Genomic DNA, 20542 nt, shown 5'->3' with positions numbered 1-20542 from the left:
GGCTTTCCTGGGTGTCTCCGCTGAGACTGACTTTCAGGCCCCCCTGATCCCAAGGCCCCGTGGGTCAGGCCTCCCTCGTGACTGGGCTATGTTACCCCCCACGTCCGCCAGGGGCCAGTCGGAGTGTAGGTCAGAGGAGGGGCCTCCGAGCTGCAGGCAACCGCGGTCGGAAGTTCGGGGCTGCACGTGGGCTCCCGAGCACGCGAGCCGAGAGGCAGCCCGCGGGGCTCACCACGCGCGTCCGCACGGAGCCCAGGGCGGCGGGGGGAGGCGGCCAGGCCCAGGGAGCCCGGCGTGCAGCTCGGGAGAAGGCCGGCTGCTTTCACACAGACGCCGTTGGACCGCGGAGGGCCGCTTCCCGAGGTGGGCGGTAGCTAGCTGCTAGAAGGCGCTTCCAGGTGAGAGGGCGGCGGGAGGCCTGAGCCACCACCACTTCCTCTACCTTTCTGAGTGTGCCTCCTCGACCTCCTGTCCTGGGTCTCCTCCATTTCCTGCCCCTTGAAGGAGGAGGAGAGGGGGAGTCTGGCCACCTACTTACCTGGGGGGCAGGCAAGGCCCCTGGTGCGTGTCCAGGGCCCTGAGAGTTGTGGAAGGACTTACCCGCGGAGCCCTTGCCCTGCCCTTCCTAGAAGCGGAAGGACGTGTGAGTTCACAACAGCACCCAGGAGTCGGAGGGCACTGGTTCGAATCCCGCGTCCTCCACTTAACTAGCTGTGGCAAGCAGCAGGCGAGGTGGTCAACATCTTTGTACTTCACCTTTCCCCCGTGAGACGTGAATGTGCGAAATGAGAATAATCCTGCCTACTTGGTGAAGTTACTGTGCGAGCACTAAATGAGATTATATATAGATTTATAAATACGGCACATATTATGTACCCGTATAATGCAGAAGCAGGACAGGAATGAGTCATATGACCGCTCTCGATTGTTTTCAATTGTTTTCCTGTTATTAATGACCTTCCTTTTATGTCGGTGAAGTGGGGGATTGTCCTCAGTCCACAGGAATGGCTCTTCCTTTCCTGCCGGCATCTCAGGGGATACCTACCTATGCTATTTCAGAGGTCAATGGTCCTGCCTGTGTCTGAGACTCTAGCTGTCTATAGCAATAGCTTCAGTTTACCGAAAGCTCGCTCGTGGAGACAAGGACCTTTTTCACCCTCAGGCCCTGTGGTCAAGCAGGTGAAGTACCCCTAGAGAAGGAGGAGAGCAGGCTGGCAAGGAGGGGCAGTGGGGAGCTATTTAAGATGATAGAGCAAGAGCATCATTGAAATAATCAAATGTCAGCACAACAGGATTAAAATTTTTTGAGGGTGGAGATGTATTGGCTACGTATCCTTGACGTATTGGGGTCAAGGATACAAACATGGTGCTCTTAGGCTTTGGTTGTGGGACCATGTTGTTTTCACTGACCCACCGTCCCTCCCCCACCCTCAGCACCAAATGGTTTTTGGGAACCACGCACCATTTACTGTCCTTCCATGTCATCCAGGTGAAAATGACCTCACATGTCCCCACCTCCAGGTCCAGGGCGGGTACGTGACCCAGGCTTGGCCAACCAGTCATAGTGATTGGTTGGGAGGTAAGGTCTTTGTCCAGGGAGAGTCAGTGAGAGTCAGCACTGGGACTTTTGCTTAAAGAGATACTCTTTCTTCAGTGGAATTGCGAACCTGAGAAGGTGTAAGCTGACTGCAGTGGTGGCCATCTTTGTCACTGCCTGGGCCGAGTCTGTGTGCCTGAGAACAAAGCCAACAGAGAGAAGTAGCAGATCCGAGAGGTGGGAAGACACCTAGATTTCTTATTGCCCGTGCTGAGCACGAGGAACTAGCCATTCCTGAAGATGTAGAGCTTCACAATGGGAGCCAACATTACCTTTTTAAAGGCAGCTTGGATTGAGTTTCTGTTAATGGCAGCCAAAAGGGTTCTGACTAATTCATCTTTCTATTTATTTTTTATTTTGATGAAAAATTTGCAATTTTTACATTGTGGCATAAAAACAGAACTCTGACATGTTTGACAACATATTTTTGACAGTTCTGTCTATTTCTGACAAAGGCGTGCCGGGAAGTTGTGGGAACACATCCCCTGTGTCTGTCCCCCTCCTTTGATTCAGAGCTACATAAATGTATGCTAATGATCTTCTGATGATGGCAATCAGGACTGTGCTCCAAGGAGATTTTAGCAGTCAGGAGTCGGATCAGAGTAGGGAGAGACAAGAGGTAGAAAAGACTTCTCAGGAGGCCGATTTCATGATTCAAATGAGAAGTAATGAGGATTTTCACGAGGTGGCAGCCACAGAAATAGGAAGGGAAGACCCCGCAGAGGCTGGATTTTCATGGTGTGGCCAAAGATTAGAGAGTAAAGGAGTAAAAAATAAAGTGTTTTCATCTACAAGGCGCTGCAGGAACTGACCCCCACTTCCTGCATTGTTCCTGGTCTCTCTCTTACTACTCTTTCTCTTGCCAGTCTGTCCAGTGACTCTGGCTTCTGAATTCACTGTGGCCTCCGCTTGACACACTCTTACTCCAGGTAGTCCATGGTTCATTCTTCACTTCCTTCAAGGCTCCACTCAGATGAGATTGCATCAGAAAGATTTCCCTGGGGGGCTCAGTCGGGTAAGCGGTTAAGCGTCTGCTCTGGGTGTGGCTCAGGTCATGATCTCATGGGTCCTGAGATGGAGCAGACCCCCTCCCATCTGGTTCCACACTCGGGCGGGGGGGTCTGCTTGAGCTGCTGAGGATTCTCTCCCTCTGCCCCTCCACCCCCCCCCCCAATATGTAGGAGCGCATGCTCTCTCTTGCTCATGTAAATATATAAATCTTTTATAAAAAAATAAGAGAGAAAGGCTTCCCGGAAGTCCCTCCGAACTGGTCTGTAATTGTGGCTCCCGTCCTCAGCATGCCTTACACCTGCTAATCTTTCTCCACGGTACATAGTCCCCCATTGACGAGATATCTATTTCCTTTCTGTCTCCCTTGACCGGGACGCCGCTCCATGAAGGCAGTGACTTTTGTTCACTGCTGAGTCCCCAGAACCTAGGACAGAATCTGGCACAAAATAGGTACTCAGTGAATGTAAATCAATACATCTTGAACCACAGGGACAAGGATGTGGTGTTGACAAGAACAGGAACAGTGAGAGATGAGTGTGGCCAGGGTGGGTGGAGTGGAGGAGTGAGGTAGTGAGTCAGTTCAGACCCCGTGGAACTTAAAGTTCGACGTGCAAACAGCAATGTCAGAGTGGTGGTTGAAGTGCTGGTCTGGAGCTCAGGAGAAGCCAGAGGTGGGAATGTAGGGAGGAATTTTGCTTCAAAGGCTGGCGGCTACCGTGGAGTCAGGGAAATCTCTGAAGAAGCCATGAAGAGAGGGATGAGACCTGGGGACAGAGCCCTAGAGAGGACGGAAGGGACCAAGTAGTCTTGGTTTGCCCAGGAGTTCCCTAATTTAACAACTAAAAGTCTAGGTGTGCCTGGATGGCTCAGTCAGTTAAGGTCTGCCTTTGGCTCAGGTCATGATTCCAGGGTCCTGGGATCGAGTCCTGCATCGGGCTTCCTGCTCAGTGGGGAGCCTGCTTCTCCCTCTCCTTCTGCTGCTCCCCCTGCGTGTGCTCTCACTGTGTGTCTCTCTCTCTGTTGAATAAATAAATAAAATCTTAAAAAAACAAACAAAGAAACAAAAACCTAAAAGTTTAGCTTGAGGACCCCCTCAGTCTCAGGCAAACTGCAATAGTTGGTCACCCTAAGAAGGCCCTTCCCTTAAGGTAGAAGGAGGGGAAGGACAGGTTGGAAAAGATAGAGGAAAAGCAGCCTGGAACTTCCTTGTAGAACTCAAGGAGGGGTGGGGTCTGGTAAGGACAAGTCTCCCTTCTCCCCTTCCTCCTCCTCCAGTTTGGTTTTGCCCTTCTGAGCCCAGGAAGGCTGCATTACCTCTGGGCTTCCCCCCACCCCACCTCTCAGCAGAATTTGATGGCTTCCTGGTAAGGTGGGGAATTTGGTTTGGTTCCAGGGCTGGGGCCCCAGCTCCAACCAACTGGAGTAAGTATGGACCCTTAAATTCTGGTGTCTGGGGGCTTAAGTGGTGCCCTGGGTAAGTAGTTCTAAGTCAGTGATCATCTTCTGCTGTGCCTGGAGGGAGTTAAGAGGGTAAACAGCTCTGCATTTGCCTAGCCACTGTGGCTAAGGAAACAGGAAGCTGCCTCTCGTCTTGTAAACAACACCGGCCAAGATTAGTAGCACTTGTAAGGTGCCCCTCTTAGCAGTGGGCACTGAATTGTGCCCAGAATTAACTTGCAAGTGAGAAAAATGGTTGCTGGGTACACAGAAACACAAAAGAACCCTAAGGGGCATTTTCAAACCTCTCTCTGAATTTGGTAGTAGAGTGATTCCTGAACCAGGTGTTTGGAGCCCTGGTTATTCACAATAACCAAGAGCAAATGAGACAATAAATCAGAAAGTACCTTAAGCTATGTAATTTAATTAAACAATTAAAATTGTGTAATTATTTTAAATAATTACACAAGTACAAGTTCTTATCACTGGGCCTGGCTCGAAATAAAGGAACTGTCTGGAGAAAACATGGTCCCTGTCTTTAGAGAACTTTATGGTTTACCTGTAGAGGAAGGGTATATACCAAACGTATGATAAGAACTTAACTATATTTACAAAGCAGTATATGAGGAAGTGGAAATAAATGTTGTGTCAACTCCCTGACTCCCTCACCCCCTCCTAGCTCTCTAACCTACAACACACATATCTACCTTCCTAAAGAGCATGGAGAAAAGTGCCCTAATCCATCCAGGCCAGACAGAGAACAGTAGTGTTTCCAGCCACCTTTCTTTAGCCACAGACCCGCTCTGGGAAGAAAGGGTCATGAATGTGCCAAGACTGAGTTTAAACACATTGCCTAGAAAGTTAATTAGTAACTATGTATAGGTCAGCTATTGGAGGCTAATGCTGCAGGAGGTTTTGTGGAGGTCTAAAAGAAGGTCCCTCCCCCTTCACTGGAGTGAGAAAACTAAGGTCCCCCAAACAAGCTCCCATGTTACTAGGTGTCAATGTTAGTTATAAGTGCAATAAAATTCTAAAAAAGGGAAACATTAGTATTTTAAGCAGACTGTGTGTTTCATGGAGGGTGGGCCATGAACTGGACAGACTGTCAAGACAGAAGGAAACTTGGTGAGTCGGTATAAAAGAATGAATGAGAGTGGCATTTGGAAAAACGGGCAAGACCTCCTGCCGAGATCCAGCTTCTGAAGGAACGGAAAGTGTTTTTATTGTTCCTTCAAAATATGGATTGCTTTTGGGAGTAATAAAAAACAATACAAAACCATGGTTCTTAAGAAATTAAAGGACTTTAGAGAACCTGGCACTTAGGCATTGAAAACCTCAAGTCCTTCTGGGATAGGAAGGTCGGCTGTGCTAGGAAGAAGGTAGCACTGGCTCCTGCTTAAAGCCAATGATGTCAACACCGAGCTCACAGCACAGAGACCACCACTGCTGCCACTCCCTGAAGCTTTAGGTGTTCGCCAAAGGCACCACTGTGGCCCGTTGATGTTGTCTTGTGCTTCGGTGCTAGGCCACCTCACGGGGCTATTGCTTCCTAGGATGGGAATCCACCGGCCGCAGTTGTGTCTATGACCCTGTCCCCTTGGCTCTGCAAATGGAGGAGTATTTCATACCTTCTTCCGGTTCTCCCCAAAGTGCTGTTTGTGTACCCCCAATTTCTTAAGGAAATTTTATGTGACTTGCCTACTTCAGCTCTTTGCCACTCCAGCCCTCTCTCCTTAGGACTTCGTCGTACCCATGGGATGCCGGACGGGAACAATCTGGGAGACGTACCCCAGCTGTTACTCAAAACCACTCCTTTCCCCAGAAGTCAAGGGCATTATCATCAGGGGCAGCTTGTGTTTGCCAGTGTCTCCCTTAGAAAGAGACCTTCCTCACTGGCCCCTTGTCCCTCATATGCACAGATTCCTGGTAGGCCTCCCCACTGGTTCTCAGAGAAGTCTGGACATGGCAGGGCCCCAGCGTGGAGGAAAAATGGACACTAAAAATCAGAAGCATCACTTTCTTGGGACCTTCAGAACTGAGCAACAGAAAATTAGTGCTGCCATGTCAATAGAAGAACCTCTTGGATGAAGAGAAAAAAAAAAATTGGGGGGTGGGGACACTGACTGAGAAGATTGTTTAAATGCAGAGGTAGAAAGCCCTAGCCCTTGAGAACAGATGGGCGAAACTGCACCAAAACCAGTAACAAAGGACTTATCCGCAGAGCTGGCCTCTGTGACCAGTGACTGCTGAGCCTCTGAGGGCCTGGAGGAGGCCCCCTCGGGGGCTGTTTGATAAAGCAAGAGCAGTCTGCTAGTAACTTCTCAGGACACTATCTCTAATCTTCAAACAACCTTGTGTTACTGGAAAAAAACACCTGCCCACACCCACTCCCTCCCCTACTCGGGCACACAGGGCCTGGGAGGCAAAGAGCCTGGTCTCAGAGCGAATGTTATCCGGGGCCACTTCTGTAGTTCGGATGGCGCTTTTGCACATGTTAAGGGAGAGTGGCTCTTGCAAGGAGGGACTGGAGAGAGGTGGATTGGGTGCGTAAGATGACAGGAAGAATCTATGTCTCCTCTTAAGGATGGGAGCAGAGAAGAAAGAGGGCAGAAGAGAAAGAAGAGGAGGTCTGTGAACATGGTAGGCGACCGAAGCCCAAAGCGTGGAAGAAGCCTGGGGACCAAGAGACTCAGAGAAATGATATTCATTTTTGAGTACCCTTGACTGGCTGTAAATCCCTCCATGCTCTGTTCAAAGGCTTTGGGTGTGTGAATTTTTCTCGAAACTAAGGAAAGGGTTGAGCTTCACGACTAGATCCACAGGGCACAGGTCTGAAGCAGCGTATGCAGCACATTTGTAAACATTTTCGATGTCATTAGAGTCACTTCAGAAGCAACCTTTTAAAATTTATGCACAATATAGCTGTTCCTTAATTTTCTTAACTCTATAAAATTGAGCATTATGGGTGTTTCCAGCCTTGTTTTGCTTGTTCATACATTTTTTTTTTTTCCACTCAGCAGCAGTGTAACCATCCCCAAATAGTATCAGGTAATCCAGACTAAGAAGGATTCTCAAATTCTTGAAAGACTGACTGTGCAAATGAACAAGGGCCAGACTGTATGTCAAACCTGAACTCTGACCCCCAACCCTCTATAGCAACCAGCCCAGGAAGCTAAAACACAGCCTCTGTAGCAATCCACCCATCATCACCCACTTACCTAAATGTTGCCTAAGCTTCCAACTCAGGACCAACCCGAGGAAGCCAAATGTACTCTCTGAATCAGTCACACAATGTGCCCTCCTTCTAGAAGGTTAGCCCGCCTCCAGCTCCCCTACGCCAACAACCTCCAGCCAGCGCACACCTGAAGCCCTCTCTATTTTTCATTATGTGGCTTTCCCACTCCCCTACTTGTCTTTGAGCCTCTGCCAAAAACAAGTGTCGGTGGCTGAGCTCATTGCCACAGCCGGCTCTACATAAACAGCCTCTGCTTGTCCCATCCAGGGGGGCCTTTGTGCCCACACTCCTCTCAAGGCTTGTGTCAGGCTAACCTGGCAGACACTGGACCCAGAGGAACGTCACAGACAAAAACGTTCCAGCAGAGCTTTTTCCACCCTGAGCCACTGGAAAATACCTGACTATTTCGAGAAGGATATCTAAGAGGAAAACCCTGCCTCCACACCCCACACATACCGATCAGACAGAAGGCCCCGGAGCCCAGGGTCTTCCTTGACTATGAGTGCCTGTGAGGACCCAGCAGCCGCAGCAGCAGCAAGAAGCCATAGAAAAGAAATCAGCTGCTGAGTTCAAATCGCTCCAGTCTGTTACACCTGCCACGTCGCCGGGCCATGGTGCCGTGCCAATGACCACAGCAAGCACTGAAGTCACTTTTCAAAACACGGTCAAACAAACTCCATCAGGGCCAGCCAGGTGTTAAAACACTCAGACGAAATTGTCAAAGCAAAGAATTATGTGCCAGTAAATAGAAGTCTGGGCTCCCGTTAAGCAATCGCCTGGGTGGCAGCCTGCAGATGAACCCTTTGTGGGTAGACGGGCCCGCCGCCGCGTCCGTGCAACAGGGCTAAAGAGAGGGCAAGATGGCACGGGGTGGGAGCCCCCGGGCATGGGATTCAGTCAGACCGAAACTGGGTGGTTTTCTGTACTGCCACTCCCGGGCCACCACAACTTTGGGGGCTGTGGGCGATGCTGTCAACTCAGATTATGTGGAAGGCAGCTGGAGGTGTTTCACATTCGTTCTCGAGCCCTTGGCCAGCATTCACACCGTCCCCCCGAACCACTGGGAAACTGACAGAGGTTTCCTGACACCACTGCAGACGCTTCCATTCTGGGCTCCCAGGGAAACTTCTGAAAAGCTCCTTTTCAGCCCAGCATTCTGAGAAACGATGAGGCTAAAATTGGAATAGGCTTGTAAAGTCTATTAAGCACCATTTATAAAACCCACATGGTTTGATCTCGGCAAACCTTCCAAAATGGTATTATCATTATCATGACCCCTTTTCCGAGGCTCAGAGAGTTTAACGGAGTCGTCCAAGATCACACAGCTAGAAAGGTAGCCAGCCAGAGCTCCTCTGACTCCAAGCGCCAAGAGGAGTACCTTGGCAGTGGGAGGCGGTGGGATGTCCAGCTCTCACTAGAGCCCGAGGTGTTTGCCCTAGCTTCCTGATACTGTGGAGGGTGGTGAGTTTGAGGCAGCTGTGGGGTGGAGTTTGCAAAGCTCACAGGGAAGCTGGGGCTGGAAATAGCCTCTGGGTTCTCTTCAAGCCCCAGATGGGGAGGGCCTAAGTGAAAGCACTGTTCTGGTATTTTAATGGAACAAAAAGCAGGAAATACAAGGAGTTAGCTGGTTGCTGGAATGGCCCCTAACATACACTTTAACTATAAGGAACTAGTCATTTCCTGGACATAAAAGAAGGTTTAAGAAAAAACTGACTGCGAAGGCTCCGCTCCCAGCCACCGGCCCAGCCAGCTGCAAAGGAAGCAAATGAGTTTCTATAGATGGAATCCTTTGTTTCAGTAGGGTTAATTGTGGCTACTCTGTAACCTGGGGGTGGGAGGGGGCAGCTAACACCTTGATGCTTCCCTCAGGGCAGTACCTCTGGAGGAAAGACAGGCTGTGGGGACTCTGGAGGAACTCACTTAGAAGAAAGGTCATAGATAGAGGATGCCAAATGTTAACTAACTGGAGAAATTGGGGGATCAAGTCAGATGTTGTGAAGGGTAAGGAGCCTGTGAATCTGGGAAAGAAAGGACATTTTCCTGCAAAGAGTTTCCCCTCCTTATTCTGTTTTCATGCCACACTGAGGTCATAAGACCAAGTGATAATAAATTCCACCCCCAGCTGAAGTAGGAATGCCCAGGGTAGCAACGAGCCTGTGCAGTCTGTCCTGGCTGAGTGCAGAGGCGCCTAGGGAGGGGCAGGCGTGGTTCCCTGCGCCTCCTGAGGCCAGAACCACTGTCCACCACTGTGGCGAGTGAGAGCCTCCAGGGGGCTGAGAAGGTGGAGATCCTACCTAGTTGCTCCCTTGCAGTCTCTGCACAATCGTCTCCCACCAGGTACTCACACCGAGGGCAGCTTGTCCCGCAAAGAGGTGCCAGCAGGGACAGCACACGCATTTGGATTGATTCTGTACGTGCTTTCCTTCTAAGTCCCCCAGAACACGCTCCCTCAGGGCGCTAGTTTCCCCGCTTGCCTGGGAATAAGAGAGAACAAGGAGCTGGGAGTGGAGGAAGCCATCCTTCTGCCTTTCTCATTCTCCAGTCCTCTGCTCTTCTAGTAGACTGTGCCCTATGAGTGGCACCTTCCTGCTGATCAGTGACCTTTTGTGTGACACCAGCATCAGGGCGCTGGGCAGTGTGGGGGTGATGGCCACCAGAGGCCCAGGTCGGGCAAGGAGATCTCTCTGTGCCGTCCTCGCAGGACTAAACCATGCGCTTCACGGACTGCTTGGGATGCTTGGGCTGGGACTGAGTTTTGACCTGAAAACTTTTGAAATGTTTGTGAAGAGAATAGAAGGCACATGGCAAATCATAGCAAACCCGGATTTTAGAGAGTCCATGCCCGAACCTGGGGTTTAGCAAGAGGCAAGACTTGGATAACAGCTTTAGGGCAGATAGTTACTTAGTTCTGGGAAAACCAATGAAATGGTCCATTTAATTATGCAAATGTGGAGATACAGTGGTAAGGGAGAAGTGCTCTGGGTGGTAAAGTGAATGAGGGTTTTATGCTGGAGTCTGATAGAGGTCTCTGTTATGCTTCTTTAGGAAAAACTGGATTTGTTGAGAAAAGACTCCTTGCTCATCCAGGCTGATGCCCCAGTGAAGCTTGCCTAGTTTTTGTACAGCTCATCGTAGATGAAGGACCTGCTCTTGCCAGGGCTTTGTGAGTACCATGGGGACAAGCAACACGGAATCAGGGAGAGTCTATGTGGGGCTTAGTGCCTCAGTCTGCTCCGGTGTCTCCAAGGAGAGACCCTGTTGGTCAGGACCCTGGCATTCTCATGATGGGCACCACAAGCAACGAGGCCCTGTGGAGGGCGTTCTCTAGAACCAAACATTTACTAGGCGGGACATAGGAGTTTTTATCCTAACTCTATGGCCCCCTCAGAGGTCGTGAATAGAATTCAGAGACTTTATTTTATGTTTTTGAATGAAAAAAAAAACGTTATTTTTTTACTACTTTTTTATTAACTTCTTATTTTTTTATTTTTACTAACTTCTAAATGAGTTTAACATTTTCTTCACTAACGATGTAGGCCATCAACTGCGGTAATACTTGCGGAACTTGTGTCTTTGTCACCAATAGAAATCATAGATATTTCTTATCACTTTACTGTTGCTCTTACCTTGAAATATTTTTTCTGCTCATCGCAGCTTCCAAATTAGTAATTATTAGACTTGCCATTAGAACTTGGCAGGATTAAACTACCTTCTAGTTGGGATTAGGTAATCGATCATTTGTAGGTGGCTTAAACTAGAGCAGACTGAATCTCGGCTTGGAACTTCCCAAAGGGCGTGAGGTACTGAGCTGTTTGGGCAAAGGTGCAAGTGCTGACCCAGTATTTCCAGCCAGTGCACCCACCCTGAACACAACTCATTTTGCCAGTGAAAACTAGTATCAGACATTTCATATGCAAATCAACAAGCCCTCTGCTAATGTAGATAAAGATAGTTGAAATTGTTGTGGGACCCTTCTCTTGTTAGAGTCTTCTTTGCTTAGAGTTCTGTTTAGAGTCTTTCACAGGTATTCATCTCCGAAGAGTGACTCTCCTTTAGAGGATGCCAAATGTTAATTAACTGTTCCTACGGTGTAGATGACACATATATCATATTAACTATGCTGAGGTCTTAAAGTAAGTGACAGCAGTATGACACAAATCAAGGCTGACCCAGAAGTTTGGTAGAAATTGTAGGTTATCTGGCACCCAGTGAATGTTCGTGTTTCTCTTGGATAGCTAAACATCAAACTTTCCCATGAATTTACAGTTGAAACCATGTGGGGGACAGCACTAGGTATATGGGCTCCCATACTTACCTACTGAACCCCCGGGTCCTAGGTGGATTGTCTCCAGGTCAAGCTTAGCAAACTATAATGCCAGGTCATTAGAAACGAGTTTCCTGGGGCATCTGGGTGGCTCAGTCAGTTAAGCATCTGCCTTCGGCTCAGGTCATGATCCTGGGATCCTGGGAATGAGTCCTGTATCCAGCTCCTTGCTTAGCAGGGAGCCTGCTTCTCCCTCTGCCTGCCTTTCCCCCTGCTTGTGCTCATTCTCTCTCTCTCTCTCTCTGACAAACAAGTAAATAAAATCTTAAAAAAAAAAAGTTTCCTTAAAGTAGAAGATCATTGCTGCATCCATTTGTCCTTTCTTTGGAAAGAAGCAGCCTGTTTCACAGAAAGTCAGCAGATAAATGCAGAATGGTTGCCTCACCCTGCTCTCAGCTCTGTATGGCAAGTGTCCCATTCCCAAAGGTGCTAGGTCTGGCCAAACGCAAACACAAGCACCACTGGACTGGGGTTGGAGCCGAGGCGCTGAATCCAGGAGCAGGGCGTGCTAGCCTTCATCACCCTCGGCATCATTTTCAAATGCGAAGAGGCTCAGTGCCTTTTAGCAAACAGGGCTACAGGATTCAGGTTTCTCCCTTTTAAAATGGAACTACTCTTTGGCCAGAAAGAAAAAGTTATTTAAAACCTTAGCGTTATTAATGCAGGAAAGGACTGCAAAGAGCATTTGGTCCAAGTTCTCCATTTAACAGATGAGGAAACAAAAGCCAAGAGAGACACCTTAATAGCTACATAGCTGGCGTGCTGACCAGTCTGAGACGCAAAGGTCTAGTCCCTATTGAGATGAGGCAGTGGGAGATGAAGAAATGCAATCTTCAGAGTAAGCACGCAGGCTCTGTACTGGCAATAACAACTCAGAGAACGCACCGGGGAAGATAGCTCACTTGTCATAGCCGCAAAAAATGATAACATTCTCTAGGTAGATGTCTTCTTCACATCATCCACAAAAATAAATTCTGGTTGGATTAAGGATCTAGACATAAAGAAACAAACAAAACCAACAGTAAGAACAACAAAACCCCCAAAAAACAATAAAAGTTCCAGAAGAAAAGAAAGGAGACTATTTTCATCATCTTCGGTTGGAATGAATAGCTTCCTAAGCAAGACAAGGAACCCTAAATCATAAACGGAAAGATCGACAGATATGACTGAATAAAATTAAAGGCCACTGTAAACACTTGGTCAGATCCCGAGGTCTGCAGTTGGGCCCCATCAGATGCCTCTAGCCTGAGGCCCGCCTGGGGCTTCCCCACGCCTGGGGACTACCTGCCACACCACGGGACTGGGACAAGGTGCATGGAATCGAGTATCAGCGAAACAACATCAAACGCAAACGCAAACATCACTGGACTGGGGTTGGAGCACGCATTCCGGCGTCCGGGGAGCACACGTTCCAGAGTCCCGGGAGCACACGTTCCGGAGTCCTAGGAGCACCCATTCCGGAGTCCCGCGAGCACGCATTCCGGAGTCCAGTCATCGTTCACCGCACGCACCAAGGCCGTCAGTCACTGAGCCATAGAGGAGCGCGACGCTGTCAGTGGGACCCCTATTAAAGCATTTCTCTTTCCTGGGACCTCTCCTGCTGCTGTTTTTGTGGGGAGCAGGGACAACTCAGACATGAGTGCTCCTCAAATTGCGGGGTTGGCCCAGGGGGAGAAGTCTGGGGCTGGACTGACAGCGGAAGTAAGAAGTCAGACCTTGCGTAGTCCTTTTCTATGACTTTGAATTAGGAAGAATTTCGAACATCTGGCAGCGGTCCAAGGACCAGTACAATGCACCCTGTGTACCCAGTAAACATCCCTGACCACCAAGTACCCACAACCCACCTGTCCCCCCTCCTGTGTTTGTTTTTCGTTTTGAAGCAAATCTCAGAAGTTGAATTATTTCCTCTGTATTTCAGAATGCATCTCTCCAAGAAAAGGGCTCTTTAAAACATAATCAGAAAACTTTTCACACCTAAAAAAATGGTTAACAATTCCTTAATACCATTGTCTAATAAGTATTAAAATAAAAAAAAAAAACCCTATAAACAAAGGCAAATGGAAAGCAGCAGATTAAGAGAAAATGTTCATAGCATACACATAACAAGCAAAGGGTTGGTATCCACAATATATAAAAAATTTCAACAAATCAATATACAAAAGTACAAATAAGTCAACAGAACAGCAGACAAAAGATGGGAGCCGAACTGGTCTATCTCATAAGGAACACAAAACATCACTGAGCATATGAACAGATAGTTTTAGGGAAACAGATTTTAATTGTGGTTTTCAGACCACACTCAGTTTCAGAACCATTCAGACAAGAGTATTAAATCATAGGCAAGGGATGGTCTTCAAAGAAATGGGCTTTCTAGAAAACTGAAAAGGTGTAGGCAGAGCTCTTGTTCAGATAGACCTAGCCTTGCTAAGTTTATTTCAAAAACCAAGAAAGCCCACGATTGATACACCTTCCTTTAGACAGAAATAGGGCTTGTGTGTACAAAGGTCACAAGAACCCTGACTATAGTAAGGTTAAGGCATAATAAGACTGGAATGTTTCCACATCTGACTCGACTGTCTTTGTAGACATACTGTACCCACTTCGAGGCCTGGGGGCCAGTGAAAGCTGTGCTGAGACGTCCACCTTTGCTCAGGGCAGCCACACCACCACTGCTAATATTTTGCATCATTGGCTAATGAAATCCAGGCCTTAATCATCCTGCATTAAGTGTGTGTGTTTTTCCCATCCCCTAATAACCACCTGAAATGCTGCCACATGTATCTTAAATAATCTAAGAAACACAAATTAAAAGATGATACATCTATTTTTGTCTAATCAGAAAAAAAAATACTTCTTATACCTAGTTTGGCAAGAGGTGGGGTAAAGTGTATGCCGACAAACAGCTGGTGAGGATATTATTAATAAAGCCATTTTGGGGGCCAGTTTAGCATTATCTCTTAAATACCGAATGCGTGGGTCCCTTTAACCTAGCAGCGCACACGGTTAATCCACACGGATCAATACGCTATTGCAGTTATTTTTATTGAAAATCAGGGGCGCCTGGGTGGCTCAGTCATTGGGCGTCTGCCTTCAGCTCAGGGCGTGATCCCGGAGTCCTGGGATCGAGTCCCACATCCGGCTCCTCCGCTGGGAGCCTGCTTCTTCTTCTCCCACTCTCCCTACTGTGTTCCCTCTCTCGCTGGCTGTCTCTCTCTCTCTGTTAAATAAATAAATAAAATCTTTAAAAAAAAAAAAAAAAAGAAAAAATCAGAAACAACTTAAGTGGTCATTAATAAGAAAATGATTACATAAACTAGAGCCTATTCATGCTATCTTTATGTTCTTTTGGGAGCAGATCTTGTGACTAGGATTTGGGCACAAGATGTTTGGGAAGCATAAGTAGAGGAATGGGGAAGACATCAGGGAAGCGCAGAGAGCCAATAAAGGCTTTGTTGTGAAGCCTGCAATCCTGGGAGCAGCTAGAGTTTAACCTTTCAGGGAAATGGAATAAACAGTGCAAAGCACACACCTCGGAAATATCCGAGCCAAGGGGCCAAGGAACTGGGGTATTTATACTCCTACAACTTTTAGGTGTTGTTAAAGCCTGTTTCCCACAGGGACGTTAATTCCCAAGTACTTGCCACCAACTGTCCGAGGGAGAGTTGGTTTTTGTGGCTGGAGGGAGCTCTCCAAGAAAGATGAGGCACTGGCCATTGGAAGCCAGGCTGTTCTGTGTGGAAGTGATAAGGGTTTCTGGGGGGATATGAGCAAAACATTGACAGTGTCTGTGACATATGCTGACAAATACAAAGAGGCCATTAAAAAGAATAAGACAAACCGAGGAGCAAATAAATATATATTGTACGTTCCCGCTTTTGAAACAAAAATACATATCACATTGTCCACGGTGGTTACCTCTAAGGACAGCAGAGTAGAGGATGGATTTTAATTTTTTATTTTATATGTGTTGTCTGTTTTACAACAAGCCCGTACAGTACTTTTAAAATTAAAGGAAACAAAGAGGAAAACAAAATCGGGAAATTCATTCATGAGGAAACAAGAATAAAGCTGAAGAAACTGAAAAAGAGTATATAGATAGGACCAAACAATACATTTTAATTCAGTCCCTCAACAAATTTTTATCAAATGCCTTCTGTGTGGCAGGCTCCATATTAGATACTGGCTAAAGTAGCCAACAAATACTTTGCCAACTGATGTGCTAAACTCACTGATCTGAGTATCTACCTGTCACAAATTCTTGACATTGGAGGAAAATTAGTTCCTTTTTTCTTAAAACATCCATGCCATTTCCAAAGGTTCTGAAGCTAGATATTTATGCTTTTCAGGGGTTTCTGGAGGTGGTTCATTTAAAAAGGAGGAAAACACAGAGCTTCAGAACACATGTGGATGTGCTTTACAAAGTTAAAAGCACGAATACATAGTAAACTGTTATTTTTTTCATATGCATCCTGAACAGAAGGGAAGTGTTTGTTGACAAACACACAGGGTAGTGGCTCCTTCACTCACCTGAGAATTTGAACTGTATTTCCCAGGTACATGCCTCTTATACTAGATTGTGATGCTATTGGAGTCAGAAAACACTTTTCTGCAAAAAAGACTATATCTCCTTTCCCCAAATCCTGAGACACCAACTCTATGGAAAAGGGGAATATACTAGAGAGCCAGGCGATGCCTCCCACCCTCAGCAGCAACGCGGGCCCGGGTACCTCTTCATCTCATCCCCCAAGTGAGGTACTGTCATCTCGCTTGCGGGTGACCAGAAAGGCCCTCTGTGGTCAACACATGTGACCGGGTAAGAGAAGAAACAAACCTTTTCTCACGCGATTTTCAGCCTCGTTGTTTGGAACCAACAAGATCAGAAAACTCTCCAGTGTTTTGAGAACCACGAATCAAAGCCTTTGTTTGACATTTTCTCCAGCTCATCCTCCAATTATTTCAAAGTGTTTATTCACACCTGGCAGCCGGGTAGGAGGGGGAGCATGAAAGCCATATGCAGAGATTTGCAGCCTTCACTTTCATGACAAAGCTCCCCCTCCCCCCCGCCTCGTGAAGAGGTGATGAATTCAGCTATTTCAGGAGCAAGGACATGGATGGTACCCTGGCTCAGCTCTGAGGCCCTGTCTAGAGTTCCCAACAATATCGAGAAGAAAGGAAACTAGAAGTTGAGAAGCAAATCCCTCAATAGAGTTCATGAACTTGCCAATGCTTGATTAGCTCCTTTATAGATCTGCCGTCCACTTGGGGTAGGACAGCCAGGGTACGGGGTTTGAAAGGACAGAGGATTTGGTTCTGGTCACAGCTCGGCCACATATTAGCTGGGTGACCTTGGGCAAGCCATTAATTCAGCAAGCATTTATTGAGGGCTTTATCTTTGGAAATTACGAAGATGAAAGACACGGTTTCTGCCTTCAGGGAGCACACAGAACACTGAATAGAAAATGATATATAAGCAAATAACTGTATCAGAGTCTGATAAATGCCAAGATGGAGGTCCCGTGAGGAGAGCCTGACGGGGTGTTCTCCCAACTTCTCTAGGTTTCTGTCGTCCTGCTAGGAAATAGGGAGGTTTTATGTATTTGGGAGGGGAGCTATTATATCGGAGGCGCCCTGCGTTCCAAGTGAAACCCCTTTAGTGACCTGCACCCATCTCTCGATGTTCAGGACCCTCGAGAGAAAAGCTCTTGCCTCTCCCTGCTTCTGCCTCAGTTTCCCATGCACACTACATCCTTTCTTGGCGATTCATGTGATCCAGATGTGACTGTCTGCAAATGTGCTAAACTGAGGGGGCTGAGGTGTACTGGATTGCCGGAAGCTGCAGCCGCTGAAGGAGAAGAGGGCAAACTCAGCTGGGGAAGGACAGAGGACAAGGAGAGGAGAGATCAGAAGGGAGGGAACCAGAAAAGCTGGAGGCAAACTAAACCAGTTTTCACAAGAATCCCAGGAGTCTGACCTGTGCCCAGACAAGAACAAAAGAAATGCCTTGATGGTTCTAGGTGTTCAGGACTGTTTGACTTGTCAGGAGGATGAAGAAAACCCACCAGAACTGTCTCCTTTTAGCAGCCAGATTTATTTAGCAAGAGTTCTATCTTCTAAGAGGGTAAAATCAAGTTGATATTAACACAGACTTCTTGTATAATTAGCAAATTATACCAGTGCTTTCAAAGGCACATATGCTTTCCTTCAAAGACCAATCTAAAACTCTGCATTTCCCATTCATTAATGTCCCCATCACTCATTCACCAGAGCTGGGCACTGAGGGGAATTCAGAATTGCAGAAGACTCAGCTCCTGCCTTCAGTTTTCTTCTAGAAAATGTTTGTTGAGCATCCACTATATGTCAGGACGGAATCCATAGTAGAATTCAAAACTAGAGCACAATTTCTTACCTCAAGGAGCTTCTGGTCTAGTTAATTTGGTAATAAAGTGTCTTCCCATATTCTAAACATTGACTGGAACAGATATTATATATTTTTCTTTCCTGTGATTTTTTAAAAAGATTTTATTTCATTATGTATTTGAGATAGCGAGAGCGAGAGCAAGAGAGAGCGTGTGCACGAGTGGGGGGGAGGGGCAGAGGCAGGGAGCCCACCTCTGGGCTCCATCCCAGAGTCCTGGGATCATGACCTGAGCGGAAGGCAGATGCTTAACCGACTGAGCCACCCAGGTGCCCTCTTTCCTGTAATTCTGTCAGTTTTCTGGCCCTTCTTGGGAGAATAAATCCTCTGAATTTATTCTAGAAGCTTGCCAGTTCAGCTCTGAGCTCAGTGTTTATGACTGAGAGAGGAAAAAAATGGTCTGTTTCCGTATCTCTCTCCTACAGGTTTAACAATGCACCTGGCTGGATCAGAACATCCACTTTGTTCTCCAAATGAAGTGTTACACACACTGAGTCATTTTTCTGGCTTTTTAAAAAGCTCAATTCAACCTTCCAATTTCCCACCTTTCTCTTCCACCTGCTTTGTTTAATAATTAGGCTATTTAATAAATGCTTTTCATGAGAAGGAGGGGGAGGAAGATAGCGATTGTTAGGGTTTACAAGTCCCTGGGGGAATACAGCCGCTGCCTCTGCCAGAGTCATCACATTCTGGGTTGTTCCCTGGACATCTTGCTGAGTGAAAGGGCCAGAGGCCTTTCCTGCTTCAGGGCCCAGGCCTGACTGACCTGGGGTCATTCTGTCTCCAACGACCCTGCCAAGGAACCCGGTGTGGCTCCTGTCTCTTAGCCTCCTTGTTGTTCCTGCTCCCAGTTTACCTTTCATCTTACTTGGAGCTTTTACTAACAGCACATAAGCACTGCTTTTCAAGTACATCCTGGGTTCGGAAAATCGAGATCAGATTAGACTGGGAGTAGGCAAAGAAACAACTCCAGGCCCGCCTGTGACGATCCAGATGACTCAGGAGGCCCCACTGGAAAAAGCACAGCTCAGTAGGAGGGCACCCCCGGCAGAGAGGTGGGGAGGGCCTACCCGTAGACAAGAGGGAGATGGAGACAGAGAGATAGGGACAGAGCCAGAGACAGGGAAAGACAATGGGGGGAGGGGTGGGTGTTTAAGTGCTTCAGGCTGCACAACCTGGGGACAAGAGCACTGGTTTTGGAATCATAGACATGTGGGTTCAGGTTCCCACTAGCTATATGACCTTAGGCAAGGGACTTACCTTCTCTAGCTTCCATTTCCCCATCTATAAAATGGAGCTAATAATACCTATCTTGCACAGTCATTGAGAAAACTAGTAATAAAATGTCAAGTTACGTGCATGCAACAGGCACACAGTAAGTGGTAGCTGTAGTTATTTATTGAGTACCTTATTTTTTTTTAAGAGAGAGAGAGCATATGCAGGTGAGGGAGGGATGAGGGAAGGGACAGAGGGAGAGGGAGAGGGAGAGGGAGAGAGAGAATCTTAAGCAGGCTCCACACTCAGCTTGGAGCCCGCCTCGGGGCTTGATCTCATGACCCTGACATCATGACGTGAGCAGAAATCAATGCTTAACCACCTAAGCGCCCTATTGTGTACTTTTTATGTATTAGATACTTAGCTAGGTTTGGGGGCTGTGGGTAGGAAGTATGCTGTTGACAAGTAGGATTGATGAGTGAATGGCCCTAGGGGCTTTCTCTGGGGTGGCCTGGCAATGGGCTAGCTCCCTCTTCTCCAACAGGAGGGGCTGGCTGTACCCAACCTCAATTTCCTATGGGACTAGGAGTCCTCAAGGCCTCTAGCTGGACATTTCAAGCAGTTCCTTAAGCAGTGGGCCCCTAAACTCATACTGCTTAGTATCTGAACCCCAAAATACTCCTCCCTTTGCCCCCTACCCAGAAAAGCTCCTCTCAAGCTGACCTATGAAAAGGAAGACCAACAAGGGATTTCTCCTCAGGAGCACTGCCCTCTGGTATGTCCAGCTGCATCCCAACCTGACCCTGCCTCTCTGGCAGAACCAGGAAGAACGGAGACCTGCATACCTGCCCCTTTCTTGAGTTTCACCTGTACCAGTGATGCTACTAGTACTGAGTCCTTTGCCAGAGCAGAAAGGTAGCCTCTTTCTAGAAAACAAAAACTCTCATGCTATGTGATGAGTACTATGATAGAGTTATTTCACATGGTCTGATTGGGGTGCAGAGGAGAGGCATCTAATTGCCTTTTGGAGAAGGTGTTCCTTGAGCTAACTGTGAAGGCATAGTTGGCTTGCCAGATGTTGGGTGTTCATGGGGAGGGACATTCGGTTTAAAGAAAATAGGATATACAAAGCATGGAGGCAAGAGAGAAACTCTAAGTTCTGTTTGCTCAGAGTTGCATGAGAAGTGATGTGATCAGAGACGATGCTGGGAAGGTGGACAAGGCTTTGAGGGTTGTGCTGAGAATTTGGAATTTATTTTGGAGGTGATGGAGAGCCACCAAAGTACTTGAGGCAGATGTGCATTTTGG

General features: G+C 47.5%; 1 protein-coding gene across 2 annotated transcripts in view; it reads left to right on the top strand.

Annotated features, from left to right (window-relative positions):
• The first annotated feature begins 209 nt into the window (after positions 1–209).
• Positions 210–20542, top strand: part of FUT8 (fucosyltransferase 8) — a 411868-nt gene continuing 391535 nt past the window's right edge. The window contains exons 1-2 of one of the 2 annotated variants that reach the window (XM_040641773.1): positions 210–398; positions 10326–10443. The gene's annotated coding sequence lies outside the window, so the exon portion shown is untranslated. The remainder of the gene's footprint in view (positions 399–10325; positions 10444–20542) is intronic. The other variant, XM_040641775.1, reaches the window with a different exon arrangement.

This window comes from Ursus maritimus, unplaced genomic scaffold (genome assembly GCF_017311325.1).
Source record: "Ursus maritimus isolate PB19 unplaced genomic scaffold, ASM1731132v1 scaffold_25, whole genome shotgun sequence".
Classification (NCBI taxonomy): domain Eukaryota; kingdom Metazoa; phylum Chordata; class Mammalia; order Carnivora; family Ursidae; genus Ursus; species Ursus maritimus.
Note: the sequence above shows the minus strand (reverse complement) of the source record. Positions and strands in the feature narration are given on the sequence as shown.